The 19,090-nt window shown below is 34.1% G+C and overlaps 1 long non-coding RNA gene across 2 annotated transcripts; it reads left to right on the top strand.

Moving 5' to 3' along the window:
- Positions 1–6,343: 6,343 nt before the first annotated feature.
- LOC123544983 (uncharacterized) lies at positions 6,344–17,177 on the top strand. 2 transcript variants are annotated; one of them, XR_006685223.2, is made up of 5 exons: positions 6,344–6,420; positions 6,638–6,740; positions 7,054–8,023; positions 13,934–14,034; positions 14,644–17,177. It is a non-coding gene; the product is annotated as an uncharacterized LOC123544983 (long non-coding RNA). The 2 variants fall into 2 exon arrangements; XR_006685222.2 differs by having other exon boundaries at positions 6,351–6,740.
- Positions 17,178–19,090: the final 1,913 nt, after the last annotated feature.

The following is a 19,090-nucleotide window of genomic DNA, read 5'->3' as shown; positions in this document are numbered from 1 at the left end:
ATAAATGTAAAGCACTTGGCCATAACATCAATCCTCTTTGATAGCATTTTCTGAAAAAATTTACAATATCTCTAACCTCTGACGACTGGAAAAAATGCGATCTGAGCTGGACAGTTTACATCCCAGCTATAATAATCACCATCTCATTAGAGATCATTGCAAATGTGTTCATGATGTAACATAACCCTTGATTGACTCCAGTGCCCTGGATCATAGAATCCTTAATGACCTTTACAGTCTGTATAGAAGTGCTTGCCAACCTTTTATTACAGGACTTTATACTTTAATAAACTTTCATAAATGTATCATCTTTAAAATGAAAATGAAGTAGAAATGAGTATTTAATACAAAGAAAGTATCAATAGTTTATTGTCATGTTAAATCATGCTTTAGATGCAATTACAGTAATTCCTGTAACTACTTAATACTTGACCTGTATGTAGAAAAAAATGATGATAACACCAAACAGATATTGATTATTAAAAGCACTGTCCTTGAGATCATACGACAACAGAAAGAAGAGAAAATTTTAGGTATCAAGAAATTAATGTTATAACTCTTAAGAAAGCTTTGAATTAATTACTGACAGACTATATGTTATTGAAACACATGAGAATTGAGTTTCACTTGAAGTGTGTGGTATTTCTATCTAATACAGTACATGATGGCACCATTTACCGGGAGGTTGAACCACTATATGCAGCCCGTCTGGGCATACCAGATGTTTAAAGCACTGGTATTGGCAATAGGGGTAAAACGACCTCAAGGGTGGGGGTGGGTCATGGCTGTTTGTTACAATAAGGCTGTAAATACTATCATTGTTCATTTATGATATTGTTGTAATAACTGTTATTTTTTATTATTATGTACAACGCCATTGAATATATCATTTATAAAAAAGGCGTTTAATCAAATTGTTCAGTTTCAGTTTTGTGATTGCATATGTCATGTTTTGTTATTTTCCTACATATCTGCGATGTGTCACATGTTTAATTGTAAAGCGCCTTTGAACGTATATTCCATATGAAAAGGGCGCTCAACTAATCTGGTATAATAATTATAATAATAATTGGTTGTTTTTACTAATTTTTACACAGGAAATTGAAAAGCGTTTGTAACGTTTTACTCGATGTAAACTGCCTAATTATAAATATAGTTGTATATATATTCCTCCGTGGCAGCAGGCAAATTTTCATTGCCGTGGCGGCCCGGGTTCGATTCCCGATTCTGGCATCTTATTTTCTTGATTGAGCAAATTAAAGATAGTTTAGAAACAAAAACTCGTATTTTAATGTTCATAATAGAGATTTTCAGCTTACTTTGACGCGGACTGCGGGCAGCGGACTGCGTACTTACAGTAGGGGTTTTCTCAACATATTTAAAGGTTCGCAAAAAAGAAAACATACTTAGGGTATATATGATTCTTTTACCTATATGTGTAGTAACTTTTGCCTTCATTGTACAAATTAGTGTATTGTGATATAAATATCTGCTATTATGCAATACCTACGTTTGAAAATATATGGATATTGAACAGGCTACATTTAAAACACGTAATCGCAATATTCAGATGTCATCTAAATACTCTGTTGCATTTTACTTGCGTTAATCAGGATCTTCAATTATCCGTATGCTTTAACATTTTCTTTTTATATTTTGAGACATTTCTGGCGTTACTTAACCTCCGCAGGAATCGAACGACATGACATATGAAGTTTCGAACCCACTGTACTATAATACCTTAGTTTAATATGTTCATGCATTAAAAATATAACTTGAAACACGGATTTGAAGATAACGGCGATTCCTGGTTTTAATATGTGTCCGTCCATACAATTCCTAGACTAGTTTTTCCTAGCAACAAAATAAGAAAAAATGCGATACAAAATATTATTATAAAAAAATAAATAATAAAGCATTCTGAATGAAATGAAAGCCCGTTTAATTTTTGTTGCACAGTATCAATACCGTGTTCTCGTAGACTTCTATACGAAAAAGGTTAATGTTTTTCATTAATTTTGATAACTGCATCAAATGTTCGATAAAATAGAAGTTTTACTGAAATATCTTGAATGATTTACTTCAACACTTTGTCTAAACATACAGGAAGTTCTCATACATATATCTTTCAACCCCGTCGAAACGTGATCCAATACATTACCATTTTTTAGCTAAAACATGCTGAATTAGTCGTGTATCAGCATGTTTGGAAAAAAAAACAAAGGAAATAGCCTCTTCGTATTTTCATAATCTGATATCAGAATTGCATGTAACAAAGGTTGTTTTAAATTTACTATCTTAAAGTGACTACTCAGTATGGATTATCAGTTTCAACAGGAATTTAATCTTTAAGTACTATTAAAACTGGCTCTCAAAATGTTGATCTAAAACCTAGCGGAGACCGAAAATTGTTTTGTGAACATTAGGCATGGGAAGTGTCCAAGGTCAAATTCAGATCATATTGAAAAATGCTTTATGGCCAGTGCATGCATAGAATTGTCAACGAAATTGTATTTTTGACACCATTTGAGCAATTCTGTGTGGTCATTTGATACAACCAGCTCAGTAGTCGAGACTAGCCTTTATCATTATTGACAAAGCCTTTTTAGTCGGGTACCTTTTCGAACAGATGCATACATATGGTATGTGTAGATACTCGGCTGTGGGGAACTTGGACAAAGATTTTAACTCAAGAAAACTCACGGTATATATTGGTTTAAAAATTTATAATATAGCCATCTTTTATATCCTGATAACGTGGCCGGGAAAACTGAATTAATTCAGTAGCGTATAAAAATGAATTTGTAGGGTTTGAAATAGTTCAGAATATACATGTATAATACCAAGTAAGACATTTTTACCGCGGTACATTAAACTGTCACAAATCGTATCGTGCATATTCAAAATTGTGCGTCGTACAATAGCATTTCAGCGACTCGAGTGCAATAGTATGAAACTATGTTTCCAAAATCACTATATACATTCTTTGATACCAAATATTCAACTAACTTATAACATATGTTGTTTTGATTCCCTGATTTAAAAAAGGAGAACCTCTTGCGGCACAGGGGAAAAGTGTTTCCAGAAATTATTTGCTGACTGTGAACAAAAGTTCTACTGTTCTGGTTCAATGTGACCTTGACCTTTGACCTATTGATCTCAATATCAACAAGGTCATCAGCTGGTCATAATCAACCTCCCTATGAAATTTCGTGATCCTAGGCCCAATCGTTCTCAATGTATCTTCCAAAAAGGGTTTAACTGTTCCGGAACAATGAGACCTTGACCTTTGACCTACTGAACTAAAAATCTACAGGGGTCATCTACTAGTCATGACCAACCTCCCCATCAAGTTTCAAGATCCTAGGTCAAAGGATTCTCAAGTAATTGTCTGGAAACGGTTTAAATGTTCCGAGTCACTATAACCTTGATCTTTGACCTACTGACCACAAAATCAATAGGGGTCATCTGCTGGTCATGATGAACCTCTGTATCATCTTTCATGACCCTTGGCCCAAGCCTTCTCAAGTTATCATCCAGAAACCCTTTAACTGTTCCTGGCCAATGTGACCTTGAACTTTGACCTAATGACCTCAAAATCAATAGGGTCATCTTCTGGTCATGACCAATCTCCTTTTCCATTTTCCTGATCCTAGGCTCAAGCATTCTTGAGTTATTGTCCGGAAACCGTTTTACTGTTCCTAGTCACAGTGACCTTGACCTTTGACCTACTGATCTCAAAATCAATAGGGGTCATCTGCTTGTGATGACCAACCCTCCTATCAACTTTAACGATCCTAGGCCCAAGCAATCTTGAGTTATCATCTGGAAACCGTTGAACTGTTCCAGGTCACTGTCACCTTGATCGTTGACATACTGACCTCAAAATTGATAGGGGCCATCTCCTGGTTATGACCAACCTTGCTGTCAACTTTCATGATCCTAGGGCCAAGCTTTCTTGAGTCATCATCCGAAAAACGTTTGACATACAGATCTCAAAATCAATAGGGGTCATCTGCTGGTGATGACCAACCTTCATATAAACTTTCATGATCCTATGCAAAAGCGTTCTTGAGTTATCATCCGGAAACGGATTGGTCTGCATTCCGCCCGACCGATCGACCGACAGACCGACCGACATCTGCAAAACAATATACCCCTCCTTCTTCGAAGGGAGGCATAAAAAGAATAGGTTTGCGATGTCTTGTTTATAAATACGGTAGTCGAAAGATTTGAGTAGATATATTAACAAAAAAGATATAAAAGATAAAAGGATATTTTTTTAAAATGTGCCAACGCTGTTAAGAATGCTTGTAAGACAAAATACATGTATATCGCTAATTCATATATACAATACAAAGGATATTAAATAAATCTTATAACTGTCTTTCTCGGATAGTATTACATGCTAAATAGGCTGCTGTTCAGTTTTGCATAAAAAACGTATATACAGTTTGAGCAAACCCCTATAGTAAGTTCGCAGTCCGTGGTCCGCAGTACGCGTCGAAGTAAGCTGAAAATCTTTAATATGACCAAACTTCAATTTTAAAGAAAGATCATTTTAGCCAAAATTTGTAGGTCATTGTCTTTAATGAGAGAAAGTTTATTAATCAAATCACACAATCGGTCATAACAATAACTTGTGGTCATTATATTTAGTAACTTTCATGATATACTTTAATCATACTTTTGCACTGTCTACATAATTTCACGAGAGGCCTCCATAGCGGAATGGTAAAGGTTCGAAACCACACATGAGATGTTTGAATTCTTCATGTTCATAAACCGTCCGGGTGGCATATATATGGAATGTCGGCGATTTTAACCTGATGTCTGGAACAATGTCTTGAGGTGCACCTTGGGTCTTCCTTTGCCATTAAATGAAACTGCATGATCAAACTGTGATAGTGTGACTATAACCCAACTACACACCCCCAAAAAATACCAAAACCAAAAAATAAAAAGTTCTAAAATATCTAATAAAGCAAAACTGAATTATTGACTACTTCATCTGTCAAATTCAGAACTTGGTCAAATGTGTCTTTAATTTATACTTATGAACTTTGTGCAGGCATTGAAAGAAGGGAAATGTTTAATTATTTACAAATATATAATCTATAAGATAATCAGGAAATTTTAATGATATACATGTACTGTCTATTATTGGTTTTGTAAAAAATTCGTATTACTACATATATCTATATTAATTGACCACAGAAGTCTGTCTAACAATTTCTAAAACAGTTCTAATATTATGATAAAAACATAAACTCCTGTGATATTGTCTATAACAACGAAAGTTACATAAAAAATATTTTGAAGGGTGTAAATGTTAAAAAGATTACCGTCAGCTATTCAGCAACTATAAATGCTTGAGCATACTTCTGCAGGGAATTTACAATGTGGTAAAGGCTTTACTTTCTTTCATTTCTAGAGAAAAATCAACCATCTGGTACAGGTGATTTAAAATAGTTTAATTAATCTTGTTGCCGGTCAGATTAGGGTCAGTTTAGGGTGGCTATTGACAGGTGGTACTAATCGCTCTTCATGACAATATATAACCCCAGAATCGCATTTTATAAGTCTGTTGAGATGAGCCTAGAGAGAAAATGGTTTTCTTAGAAAATATCAGTGTCAGTATGAAGAAAGAATAAACTTTATTACAGGTAACTTGATCTCAACAGACTTTGTAAGTCTAGTTCGATGCATATTGAATATGAACTTTTAACAGCGATTTCCTATAGTCACTATTATTCATTTACTTAAGCAGTAAAACGAATTCAACAATTAATGAGCAAAATCCAGCAAAATGCTGAAGAAAACAGTAAGTTTATTATTTTTATTCATCAATCCCGAGAAGAAAAATAAAACAAGAAAACAAAGACCAAAGTTTCCTATCTCGGCGAACAAACTGCTATCAATTATTTGTAGAATCTGCGAGCGTATTTTCCCCAGGATTAAAGAATTATAAATGCTTCTGTTTCCTGGTGACTTATCATATATCTAAACCTTAAAGCAATGATAAAAATACGATAACAAACTTTTGAAATCAACTGCCGTTTTTAATAGACAAAATATAGACTACTCTTTGTAATTATCAGTATTCATATAGATATTGATATTTTTCTTATAAAATGTCCTGTTTCATGAAGAATTCTACATTAGACAGAAGTGTATTCCTGTTTTAACTTTCAGACAAATCTCAAGACTTGTTTAGAATTGAATGTTGAAATTTTACTGCGTAGGTGTGTAGCCGGATTGAATTTTGGTGATTAGAAGTATTTTGGATGATTTTAGTAGATCTGTGTAAATATTAACCGCGAAAAAGGCGTCACGTGATTTCAGTTAACAAGGGAAGACATGTTTTTTCTGAAAGAATTGATTTTATGCTAAATTATGGCAAATAGTAAGGGTTCTCAGGTTAGTTATCGCTTTAAAATGGTTGTATTCATTGTTCGGTTGCTTATAATGGGTTTCACCTTATTTGTATTTAAATAGGGCGTTGTAATTTGGCACTTGTAATTCAGTTGTCATATGTATTCGCGAATGATCAAAATAGCAGCAAATGTCTCTGACTTCTTTAATAAAGTAATAATGTTCACCTGTCTTGTGTTTTGTGCACCATCTTAATTTTTAGCTAACCTGTCACAACCGTCACTGGAGAGAGAAGAGAATGACAAGAGATATTGTTGTGTTGTGTGTTGAGCTAGTGAGTAAAAGCCATACATTTCCATAAATTGGTAAGCCTAACTTGTTTCCCTAACAGATTGTAACTTCACATACTTTTCCGCTGTTACGGGCTGTTACGCATTGCACGGGTTCCCAAACCCTGTATTTTCGATTGTCGAGATTATTGAATAGTTGGAGAGTCGAGCGTTGCTGTCCTATGACAACTCTTTTATAATACATATGTATTTTAGTATTCATGGATATATTGTTAATTTCAGTATTTGTGAAGATGTTGTTAGTTCCAGTATTCATGACGATCTTGTTTATTTATCTATTTGGAATAATTCTAAGTAATGTTTAGTAAATATGTGTTTATCTTTTTAGGATGGAATTATCATTATATCACGATCAACGTTTGAAGATAAGGAAAACGTCTGGGATTACGAAATGCAACGAAGAGAGAACTGTATGTGCATATGTGGTGTTATGGACAGTTTAGAAAGTTTGGGTTTCTTGATTATAACAAGAACTCTGAATAAACTATAATATAAGTTGTGGTGTAAGAATACTGGAAAGATACTGGAAAGATTTATTAATATTATTGGCGTATAATAAACTAATATTTAAAACCGAACCCACCTCTTCTTGACTTACTTCTAAATTTATTATATTACTGGGTAAGCCTAAAGGATACAAATGGCGCCCAACATGGTTTAGTTAAAACTCCAATAGAAGTGAAAAGACAATAATTTGTGATAAAAGTGAATAGACATTCGTGATGATTGGTTAATTTAGACGCTTTATGAATAATTTAGACATTGTCAGTGAATAGTTCAAAGAAAAATAGAAGTATTCAAAGAACTGTGAAAAATTTGAGATATTCTGAGATGAATCTTCGGAAATGTTATATTACTGCGACGGTCACGGAGAATAAACATTTACAACTATTAGTACTTTAGACTGTGTGTCGTGATTAAGAGACATAGTGCTAAATTTGAAGTGTCCAGACAATGTTGGAGATATTATTCAACAAGTACTGTTAACAACATATTGAGTCATTAACAGATTCAATGAATATTTCATAAATTCGCGAAACTTTGTTCAAAATTACATAATAGAACATCAAAATAACTGTTTACGAGGGAGACAATCCTTTGGTTCTATACGAAACCTACATATATGAGTCAATCAACAGGCGATCCGGTTAACTATCACATGGGAAAATAGACACGTTCGTAGCCAGGAGCAGCATCACCTTCAGGAACAGTTCAAGGATTGTAGACGATGATTAGAAGACGTGACATTTTACGTTTTAATTTCTTATAGCAGTGACACTGTGTGCCTTTTACAGTGAGTGAGTAAAATAATCATTTTCATTTATATATAGAAATTGCAGTTGTTTCCCTTTATTTCAAGTAATTGTAGAAGATATAAATCGTTTAATTCATATGTACAGTTGAGGATAAAATGATTGCAGTTTCTTATACTTAAAATAGGATGCTACTGTAAGTACGAAAGAAAACATTCACGTTTGCATGTTTAACACTTAATCAACTGGTGAAGGATTCTTACATAATAAAGACTCCATTTTAATTATTATCACTCTACTTTACAATATTGACAAGTAAATACCTTCTCGCAATGCTGCTACTTTGATTGAATAGTAAAAAAAATCTAAAAAAAAAAAAAAAAAAAAAAAAAAAAAATCAGAGCCACAAAAAATAGTTACAAAGCTCATTATAATACTTTCCACCATGTATTTTTGCTTTGTTTTCTCAGTGATTTTCAGATAAAGCTGTGTACTGTTAGAAAAAAAGCTTAGTTGAATTGTCATATTCCAGAAACACTCTGGTTATATATTGGTCGGGTTTTCTAGTTTTGTGACTTTGCATTTCAGAAGTTTATTTCTTTGCACTTTACTCTGATAATTCAAAAGTGTACCTCGACATACAGACAATTGACAATAAATACTGCTTTGAATTTTATTAAAAGATAAATTAAATTACAAACAATTTGTATAAAACAGAGCGGTTAGTTAAGAAACTTTCAGCATAGTTTATACTTGAAGATACTACCCATTGCCGTTCTAGTACCGTAGTTAAAAAAATAAATAAATACTATCGTATTACTTCTAAAAATCACTACCGTATTACTTCTAAATATTTAAATGTTTTTAATTTTTTTCAAAACTAAGTTACCATATAGACACTTTTAGCTATTACCGTATCTCTTCACATAGATTACCGTAAATAGTTATGTAAATATTGTTACCGTAAATATTCATAACTTTTATTTCCATACTTGTCATTTATACTATTACCGTGTTTATTCACAGATAGTATTACCGTATTTATTCCAAATTCCACTTGCCCTTTATATAATTACCGTAATTATTCACGAGTAGTATTACCATATTTCTTCCAAATATTACCGTATTTATTCACAAAGACAATTACCATAGTTGTTCCAAACTATACCGTATTAATTGAAAAATACAATTACCATATTTGTTTTATATTTTAATATTTATTCAGGTATTGTGTTACCGTATTTCATCCAAATATTTTGAAAAGATATACAATTCTGTACTTATCCTATTAATACATCTGTGTCTGTTCTATATTATAGTACCGTATTCACCCTAAAATTCCAGTATCATGTGATTGTGTTCACATCGTTGAATTGTGTTTACTTTTGTGAAGTATTGTGATATTGTGCTGTAGTAAGCTTTTGGAGACTTTTATGTAAGAAATACAGAAAGCAATTGTGTTGAAAGTGATTTAAGCTGTGAGCACTTAAAAAATATAGTAACTATACATTGTAATTTGGTATAGTTGTGCATAGGTGAGGTGCGCAAGTGTGATAGTGAAGTAAATACATGAAAGGCACTTAACGCGAGAAAGATTTCACTTTATACTAAAGAAGTGAATTTGAGTTTGAGACTTGTACGATTCAGTTAGTAAGTAAGACATTTTGAGTTGTGATGTGAGTACGTCAATATTGACTTATCTATTTTAGTTGGAAGGTAAGCTCATAGTATTAATGTAATACTAAATTATATACAGGTAGATTAAATTGTTGAATTTCACGATTGGAATAGAATTATATTCGTGAAAGTAAAAAAGCATTTTGTGAAAATTGAAGTGACATTATAATAGTAAGAAGAATATGGATTCTGAAGACCCTCCTGGAGCTGTTGGTGGAGTTACGGAGGAGGATGCGAAATTTTTAGAAGCACTACATCTCTTAGGTATTATACCTAAACTGGATACAACAGAAGATGTTGTAAAACTTCTGAAAGTATTTAGTAGTGTAAAGGAAGAATCAAGTGGTGTACATACAACAGGACCAACAGCTAGTACATCAAAAGCTGGCACTTACCATTTCCCAAAGTTATCTTCCTTTTACGGAGATGACGGAAAAGGAGAAGTAACTTGGGATACTTTCAGATATGAAGTACAATCACTTTTAAGTGATAAAGTGTTCACTGAAGAACAGATTATGCTCGGTGTACGTAGAGCATTGAAAGGTAGTGCTAGTGATAAAGTTAGAAGGTTAGGACCTGGGGTATCAGTCAAACCAGTCTTAGAAAAGCTGAAAAATGCTTATGGTATGGTAGAATCAAGAGAAACAATCATGAAAAAGTTCTATACTTGCGAGCAAAAGTCCAATGAGTCTGTGGAAACTTTTGCGTCACGTTTAGAGGAGTTGTTTGACAAAGCAGTGAAACTGAAAGGATTTAAGAGGAGCGACACAGAAATATTAAAACAAGTTTTTGCACTCTGGATTAAGAAAAGACCTAAAACACATGTCTGTATATCAGTGTGACAAGATAGCAGGATATGAAGATTTCAAGAAAGAACTTAGAAAGATAGAATCTGATATTAAAACTGAAGGCCCAACAGAGGAAAAGAAAGCTTGTAAAGCTACAGTAAATGTGGAGAAGAAGGAGAGCAGTGAACTTTCTGAAGTAAAGTAGTTGCTTCAACAACTGAATGATCGGATAGATGTTCTTGAGAAAGAGAAAGAACATAAAGGATATGAATCAAACAGACGAAATTGGTATGGTGGTCGTGGTTATTCGAGAGGTACAGTTAGAGGTAGAGGACGAGGAAGAGGTGATTATAGCCCACAGAGACCAACAGGTACAGGGACTTTTCAGCCTACCTGTTACCTTTGTCACCAGAAGGGCCACTTACAAAGAAACTGCCCTACAGTTTACAACCAGATAGTATGCTACAAATGCAATGAAAAGGACCACAAGAAAAACAACTGCCCAAAAGCTTATGTGCTTCAGTTGTAGGATCGGACCAAAGCACAAATAAACAAGATCCTAAATTAATCGGAGATACAAATTTAGTCAATATAGTATTACATGACATTCCTGCTTCTGCATTACTTGACACAGGAAGTTGCGTTAGTGTTATAGCTGAATCATTTTATAAACAACATCTTTCACATGTGGATATTCAACCAGTCGGTGACATACTTAATGTAGAATGTGCAGTCGGACAAAATCTGCCGTACATGGGTTATATTGAAGTTGAATTGAAAGTTGAAACTGGCTTACCTTAAGTCAAACCAGTAACATGTCTTCTATTAGTCACACCTGACACAAAGTTCTCAGAAAGAACTCCAATTATCATTTGAACGAATATATTGCAGGAACTCCTGAAAGACTGTAAAGACAGTTTTGGAGATCAATTTCTGCAAAAAAAGCTAGTTTGCATACCGGATGGTATCTGAGTTTTAGGACAATTGTAGTCCGAGAGAAAGAGCTGAAAAGACATAAGTATAATCTGGCTGTTGTGAAAAGTGCATCGCCAGAAAAAGTTGTTTTGAAACCAAATGATTCCATACAGTTGACATGTTACACAGACAAATGTGAACTACAACCCGTCACCGTAGCGGAAGAAGTGTTTGAAAAGATAGAAAAGGATTATTGATGAATTGAACATTGATGATGCAGGCATACTTGATCCAGACCAGAAATTACAGTTAAGAGAATTGCTCTACAAGTACAAGGACATTTTTTCCCTGGATGATACTGATATAGGGATATGTAATAAAATCAAACATCGGATTGATTTGGACATAGTACACCTTTTAAGCAGAGACACCGTCGAATACCGCCATCGATGATCGATGAAGTACGTCAGCATATTGAAAGTGAAATTATCAAGGAACTTTGTAACATTAACAACATGAAGAAAAGTCACACTACACCACACCATCCGCAAGGAAACTCTGGACCAGAGCGTTTTAATAGAACCTTACTAGATATGCTTGGAACATTGGAGACAGAACAGAAAAATGACTGGAAAAAATATGTAAATTCTTTGGTTTATGCATATAATTGCATTCCGCATGAGGCTACCAAGATATCACCATATGAGCTCACGTTTGGACGCAAACCAAAGTTACCCATTGATGCTACAGTTGAAAAGTCCAGAGAAGACAGTACACGAAAACCTACTCAGGAATATATAGATGATCTGAAGGAAAGAATGGAGAAAACATGAAATATTGTTGAATCACATGTAGTAAAGAAACTAGCATTTGAAGGCAAACACAAAATTCAGGACAAGTTTGAAGAAGGTGAATATTTAGTTATTGATCAACTAAGACCTGATATCCCTGGCTTCAAAGTAAAATCGACAAAAGATGACAGAGAAAATACTTTACACCGTAATCATTTAATTCTGGTACACAGTCAGGATACTGAAGAAGAAGGGAATAAAGATATTGTTACAGAGGACACTGTAGAAATAGAAAAAGACTCATCTGAGGAGAAAGGGAGAGAGGAAAATAAGGAAAGCGACGTCGCAAGACTTGAATAGTCTGCAAGTGATGCGGAGTATGAATTTATACCAAGTATAAGTCGGTATGGGGACGCCCATTATCACAACACTGGAGGACAATCCGAAGAGAGTATTGCAGAAACTGGCTTCAAAGAAGTTGCAGGGGATACAGTTATGGAAGACATAGAAGGAGATAGAACAGATGGTAATGATGAAAGTGTTTTACATAGTCATCAAGATGAAGGATTAGTAGAGGAAGGACAAGGTGTCCCGAGATATCAGGCAGTAGAACAGAGTGATACAGAACATACTGAAATGTTAGAACCATAACCATCTGAAGAAGAAGAAATAGAAGTCACACAGACGAATGATAATACAGAAGCAAAGATAACTCATCAAGCAAAAGAAACAGATAACACAACAGAAGTAAAGGATGTAGCAAAAGCCCCAGCTATGAAAACACCTGCTGTACCAATACGACTAACTAGAGAAAGGAAACTTCTAAAACATCTCGAAGATTTTCACATGTACAGGATGGTGGCAAGGCCAGTAGACACAAAACTACAAGCTCTGGATGCCCTGATGAAGTCAGGTGCCTTAACCGAGATGGACAGTGACACAGCACATAACTTCATTGTATCACTGATGAAGTAATATGTTGTATTTATTACGTGTTTCATACAAATAATTATGTAACTATTAAAAAACTGCGTGTTAAAGAACTGTGTTGCCACAGTTTTCTTATGCAGGGGGAGAAACAGTATAAATAAAATTTTGATCACAAATTTTAAATTTTGATATGTGTATTAAATATATATTTATATCATTATTCAAGAATGGCTTATATTACTAAAATTATAAGGGCTATAACTCCTGATATTTAAGTGGTTATAATGTAAATGTGTTAATTATGATATGTTAACAGTACTAGTATGCCTTTTACAATATTATATTGAAGTTATTTGCAAGTTTGAAGAGATATTGAGGTAATTTTGGAGATAGTATGGTATAATTTTTGACTGACTGATTTAGACTGGTAATGACGGGACGTCATTTCAGAAGGCGGGGGAGTGTGTTGTCAGATTGAATTTTGGTGATTAAAAGTCTTTTGAATGATTTTAGTAGATTTATGTAAATATTAACCTCGAAAAAGGCGTCACGTGATTTCAGTTAAGAAGGGAAGACATGTTTTTTTCTGAAAGAATTGATTTTATGCTAAATTATGGCAAATAGTAAGGGTTTGCAGATTAGTTATTGCTTTACAATGGTTGTATTCATTGTTAGGTTGCTTATAATGGGTTTCACCTTGTTTGTTTTTAAATAGGGCGTTGTAAATTGGCACTTGTAATCCAGTTGTCATATGTATTCGCGAATGATCAAAATAGCAGCAAATGTTTCTGACTTCTTTAATAAAGTAATAATGTTCACCTATCTTATGTTTTGTGCACCATCTTAATTTCCAGCTAACCTGTCACAACCGTCACTGGATAGAGAAGAGAATGTCAAAAGATTGTTGTGTTGTGTGTTGAGCTAGTGAGTGAAAGCCATTCATTTCCATAAATTGGTAAGCCTAACTTGTTTCCCTTTTGTGATTGTATTATTATTTTTAAATTTTATCTTTTTTAATGCTGAATACACTGGTAATGACGATAACGAGTTATTTTTGTATTACCGGTTAAGTGGAATACTGGTCACTAGAACGGTATAGAATAATGTGGTGTAAAAGTAATGAGTTTGAGTTTATTTTATCTTAAGGGTACAGCACAGGTTGTGTATATTATTTGAAATGCTGTATTTAATTGTATTGTAATTTTATTAGCTCGACTAAGCATTGTTCGGTTTATGCTTGTATGTAAACTGGTGTCTTTTCGACCAGTAATGGAAACTGATTGTGACTTCACATACTTGTCCGCTGTTACGGGCTGTTACGAATTGCACGGGTTCCCAAACCCTGTATTTTCGATTGTCGAGATTACTGAATAGTTGGAAAGTCGAGCGCTGCTGTCCTATGACAACTCTTTTATAATACATATGTATTTTAGTATTCATGGATATATTATTAATTCCAGTATTTGTGAAGATGTTGTTAATTCCTATATTCATGACGATATTGTTTATTTATCTATTTGGAATAATTCTATGTAATGTTTAGTAAATATGTGTATCATTTTAGGATGGAATTATCATTCTATCACGATCAACGTTTGAAGATAAGGAAAACGTCTGGGATTACGAAATACAACGAAGAGAGAACTGTATGTGCATATGTGGTGTTATGGACAGTTTAGAAAGTTTGGGTTTCTTGATTATAACAAGAACTCTGAATGAACTATAATATAAGTTGTGGTGTAAGAATACTGGAAAGATACTGGAAAGATTTATTAAATTTATTGGAGTATAATAAACTAATATTTAAAACCGAACCCACCTCTTCTTGACTTACTTCTAAATAAATTCTATTACTGGGTAAGCCTAAAGGATACAGGTGTGTCGACCATTTGGTTAGAGCATTGGACTAGCACCCGAACGACACGGGTTCGATCCCCACTACAGATGCTTTGGATTTTTTGTGATAACAGTAGATTGTCAATGTCCAGTAAAACATTGCAAACCTGATAACGGTTTTCTTATATAGGTCAATCTACTTCATGATCAATTATAATATTTGCTACTTCCGAAATCTCTTTATTAGACCTTTCCGGCGTAAATGGAAATGTACATGACTAAGTGCATGCACACGTACTTCGATCAATTTCGAGGGGTTTTCTCAAAACATTGGACACATTTTGAATTGCAATAATTTTAACGAATATTTCAGTTTTAATGGGCACATAAGTACTGCACGAGAAGCAATATGTATGTGGATATCCTTGCTGGAATAAAAGCGATACTGTTTTTCATACTGTAGGATATGGAACAAAACAAATTACTTGTAGTTATTACGAGAGAAGCGGGCGTATCTGTTTTTTTTTTTTTTGTTTAATATCTAGACCACTCGCTCGCTTAGCTCAGTAGCGGGAGCACAGATCTACGGCTCGCAGGGTCGTGAGTTCGATTCCCTTGCGAGACGTATGTTCTCAGTGACAATTTCATAAAAGCCATTGTGTCTGAAATCACTCGTCCTCCACCTCTGATTCATATGGGTAAGTTGGCAGTTACTTGGGGAAAACAGGTTTGCACTTGTACTGAATCAAGAAACACTGGTGAGGTTAATTGTCCGCCGTTACTTAAGTGAAATACTGTTGAAATACGGCGTTAAACAAATAACAAATTAATCCTCTAGGATATTATTTTAAATCAATTGTAGCCAGATTATATTATTTTTGTTTGCTGGGAGGCAGTTGCATATCTTATTTACTGTAATATTCACTGAGAGAGAAACGAGGAAAATGTCTCATGATATTTTAGAATATGTTTTCTTTATAACTGAGGAAGAAATGCTAATATATATCAAGTTCAGTATTGAAACTGGAATACATTTTATTTACTATTCTGACAGCCTCGTCCTGATTTTCTAATGGTCATCGCTTTAATAGATATGGATAATTTGATTGCTTCAAGTTTCCTATGACATATGGTTGTGATTCCAAAGTGTAAACATTTCACACTGGGTAACAGAACTATGGAGCACAAATAAGAGGAGGCAAATGTATTCTGTCATTGTGGAAATACTCTATTTCTTTAGAATATTTCAGTATTCAGAAAGGCTATATGCCAGACCATTTCTTAGGGATGAGACTTGGTATTAGTAATAACCAATGAAATGTTATTCGTTGTTGTCTTGAGAGACCCCAAGTTTTGTCCGAAGTACATAATACAATTACGTAGTCGCATACATATACATTTACACCGAAAAAGTCTTATTGTATTGTCTGTTGCTCCCATATGATGAGTATGCGTCAAGTGTGTCCCTATTTGCTCGTGTGTTAAGTGTCCCCAGTCTTGAGTCTGTGTAGGTTTGGCCTCTTTCATGTATGCGACTGGTATATATGATGTAAGGTACAATGTTACTAAATAGATCTTCCAGGCTATCGGATAATGGCGGAAAGAAAAAGTCAGCTAAAGTGGAATTTTTCATGTCTTATGTAAGCCAGGTTTTGTTTTTGTTTCATTGTGTACTCATACTTTACATTTTAGTAGCATTTGTAGAAATGTAAATAAACCTTATTAGACATGTTTTCGCGGTCGATTTTGAAGACATAGCATCGACAAAATGTTAATTTTATATAGAACATAAAGCAAAGTTATCTACTACCCTTTAGGCCTACCCTTAAATAGCATTACATAGTTTAAGTGATTGTTAACAAATATTATATATATGAGGACTCTCTGAAGTTAAAAGCACCGAATCAAGACGCTTGTTTGGCGTAGCTGTCTAAGCTAAACTTTTTACCAACACTTAAAGAACCAACAAAAGTTGTAAATTTATAATAATTCAAACAATAAAAATAGCGGGACTTGAAAGAAATGAACATATAGATACGTTTAATTGGCTGAAATACTGTTTCGTTAAATTTCAACAGAGTATTACGTATAGATACAGTAGCGTAATGCCTCTAATGACGTTTATCGCAGAAGCACAAAAGGCAACTGTAGACAATAAGTATTTATACATGTGATATTAGTGTTTTACCTGGGACTTTTTTTTCTCACGCCAAACATTACTACAGATGTATATTTTCTATGTTGTCAGTCTTAGTCAAAATAATTAAGGTTTCAGATTTCTATGCCTCAATGTTATATTATGTACTAGTACGCGGCTACTAAACCCTTACGCCACCATCAAAAGGTGGTGATAATGAAAAAAGCTATCGACATTTCCGTGGTACCGCTATCGCTGGTTTCAGAATGTAAACAGGTGACTAAAATTTTTATTTTACGTTACATTTTCGTTGATATAACTTATTTCAAACCACTATGGTAGCCTAGTGGTAGAGCGTCCGCTTCGAGAGCGGGAGGTTGTGGGTTCGATCCTTGGCCGCGTCATACCAAAGACGTCAAAAATGGTACTAGCAGCTTCCTCGCTTGGTGCTCAGCATTAACAGGATAGTAATAGGACTGGTCAGCCCGGTGTCAGTATAATGTGACTGGGTGGGATATCATGCCACGTGTCTACGGCGTGATATTCCAGTGAGGCAGCACTATAAAGTTGGGCATTGTGCTCACTGCTGTAAGTGGACACCGTCGTTTATATGACTAAAAATTGTTGAAAATACGTTAAACCCGAACACACAAACACACACACGCACACACACACACACACACACGCACACACACACACACAAAAGAAAAAAAACTTATTTCAAAAATCGGTGAATGTAGTTCCGCTTAAGAACATTTTTGCTCTAAGTTGACTTAAATTTCGTTAAGATATTATGTAAATTGTGCTGTCAAGAGCTCTTCTCCTGATTCCGACGTTTGTAAATTTTGACATCTGTTTGCATTCCAACTAAATTTCGATGTATAGACAAACTATATGAATATTATCGCGCATGTAAATGGCCTAAATGTGTATGATACTTACACAGACATACATTAGTATTAATAAAATCTCCCGTAAGAGAAATGCACCAGCAGTTTTTTAAATGTGGTGACGCTTTCGCATCGATGGTGGCGCTATGTAGTAGTGATGGCGATGTGGCGGACGGTTAGCGTTAGAACGTCTCTGAAGACGATTTTTTCATGAGAAACAAGGTATGATTACAAGGATTGTCATTTAACATTTTAAATTTGATGTCTTAAAGTTATTTTGAAATTAAGAGAAGCATGTGTTCGATTCATGGTTATATGATGTTAAACTTTTATATATTCAAGTATCATGCAGACATTGTTTATCAGTCGCAGATGAGAAGCTTCAAGCCAAACTCCTAACAAATATAAAAAGAAAAGTATCTTGCCAAGCCTTTTTCTCCGAAGATATTAATTCAAATGAACACAATTATCCCACTGAAGGCAAGTTCTGCAAAAAGTACAAATACCCCTCCAAAATACCGTCATTCAAAAATGACTTATTTTGTACGCCTATCAAAAATTGGTTATAACTTAAAATCGAATTCCAAATAAAACAGAACTTTTGTCAAGTCAGTCACTTTCAAACCAAGAAACACTTTAATATATGAGACGATTCTAAGCATGACAAAAAATATGGAGAAGTTCTTGAAAATATTAGCGAAATGGAGAAATGTGACACTTAATTGTATTAATTTAGGGCACATAAAGACTGTTAGGCAGATAAGTCGATTGATTTATTTCTTCTTTTACAAAGAGAAATCCGTTTCAAAAGTATTAGTAAATGTTCTGGAAATGTTTAGAAAATAACATGTAGAAATTAAGTTTCTGTCTTCAGAGTAGCGGCAAGGAAAATTCCACATGTTGACGTAACATGTATACATGTTGTTTCTAGATGTAATAAAATGATTCAATGCAGATGGAGTTTAGCAAATAAGATATGTATAACGATACTTTTCTCGGGAGAAACTGGTCATAGACAATATTTTATGGCAGTCACGTTTATTTCGGGAAGGCTTAGCTACGAAATGTTGCCTTTTTGTGTTTTTATAGATTGGCAAATTGTTGGTTATATGAGAAATAAAACTATTTTATTTGTTCAGAATTTAGAC

The sequence above is a fragment of the Mercenaria mercenaria genome, chromosome 15, assembly GCF_021730395.1.
Source record: "Mercenaria mercenaria strain notata chromosome 15, MADL_Memer_1, whole genome shotgun sequence".
NCBI classification, from domain to species: domain Eukaryota; kingdom Metazoa; phylum Mollusca; class Bivalvia; order Venerida; family Veneridae; genus Mercenaria; species Mercenaria mercenaria.
The sequence above is the reverse complement of the archived record's forward strand: the minus strand, read 5'-3'. Positions and strand labels throughout refer to the sequence as shown.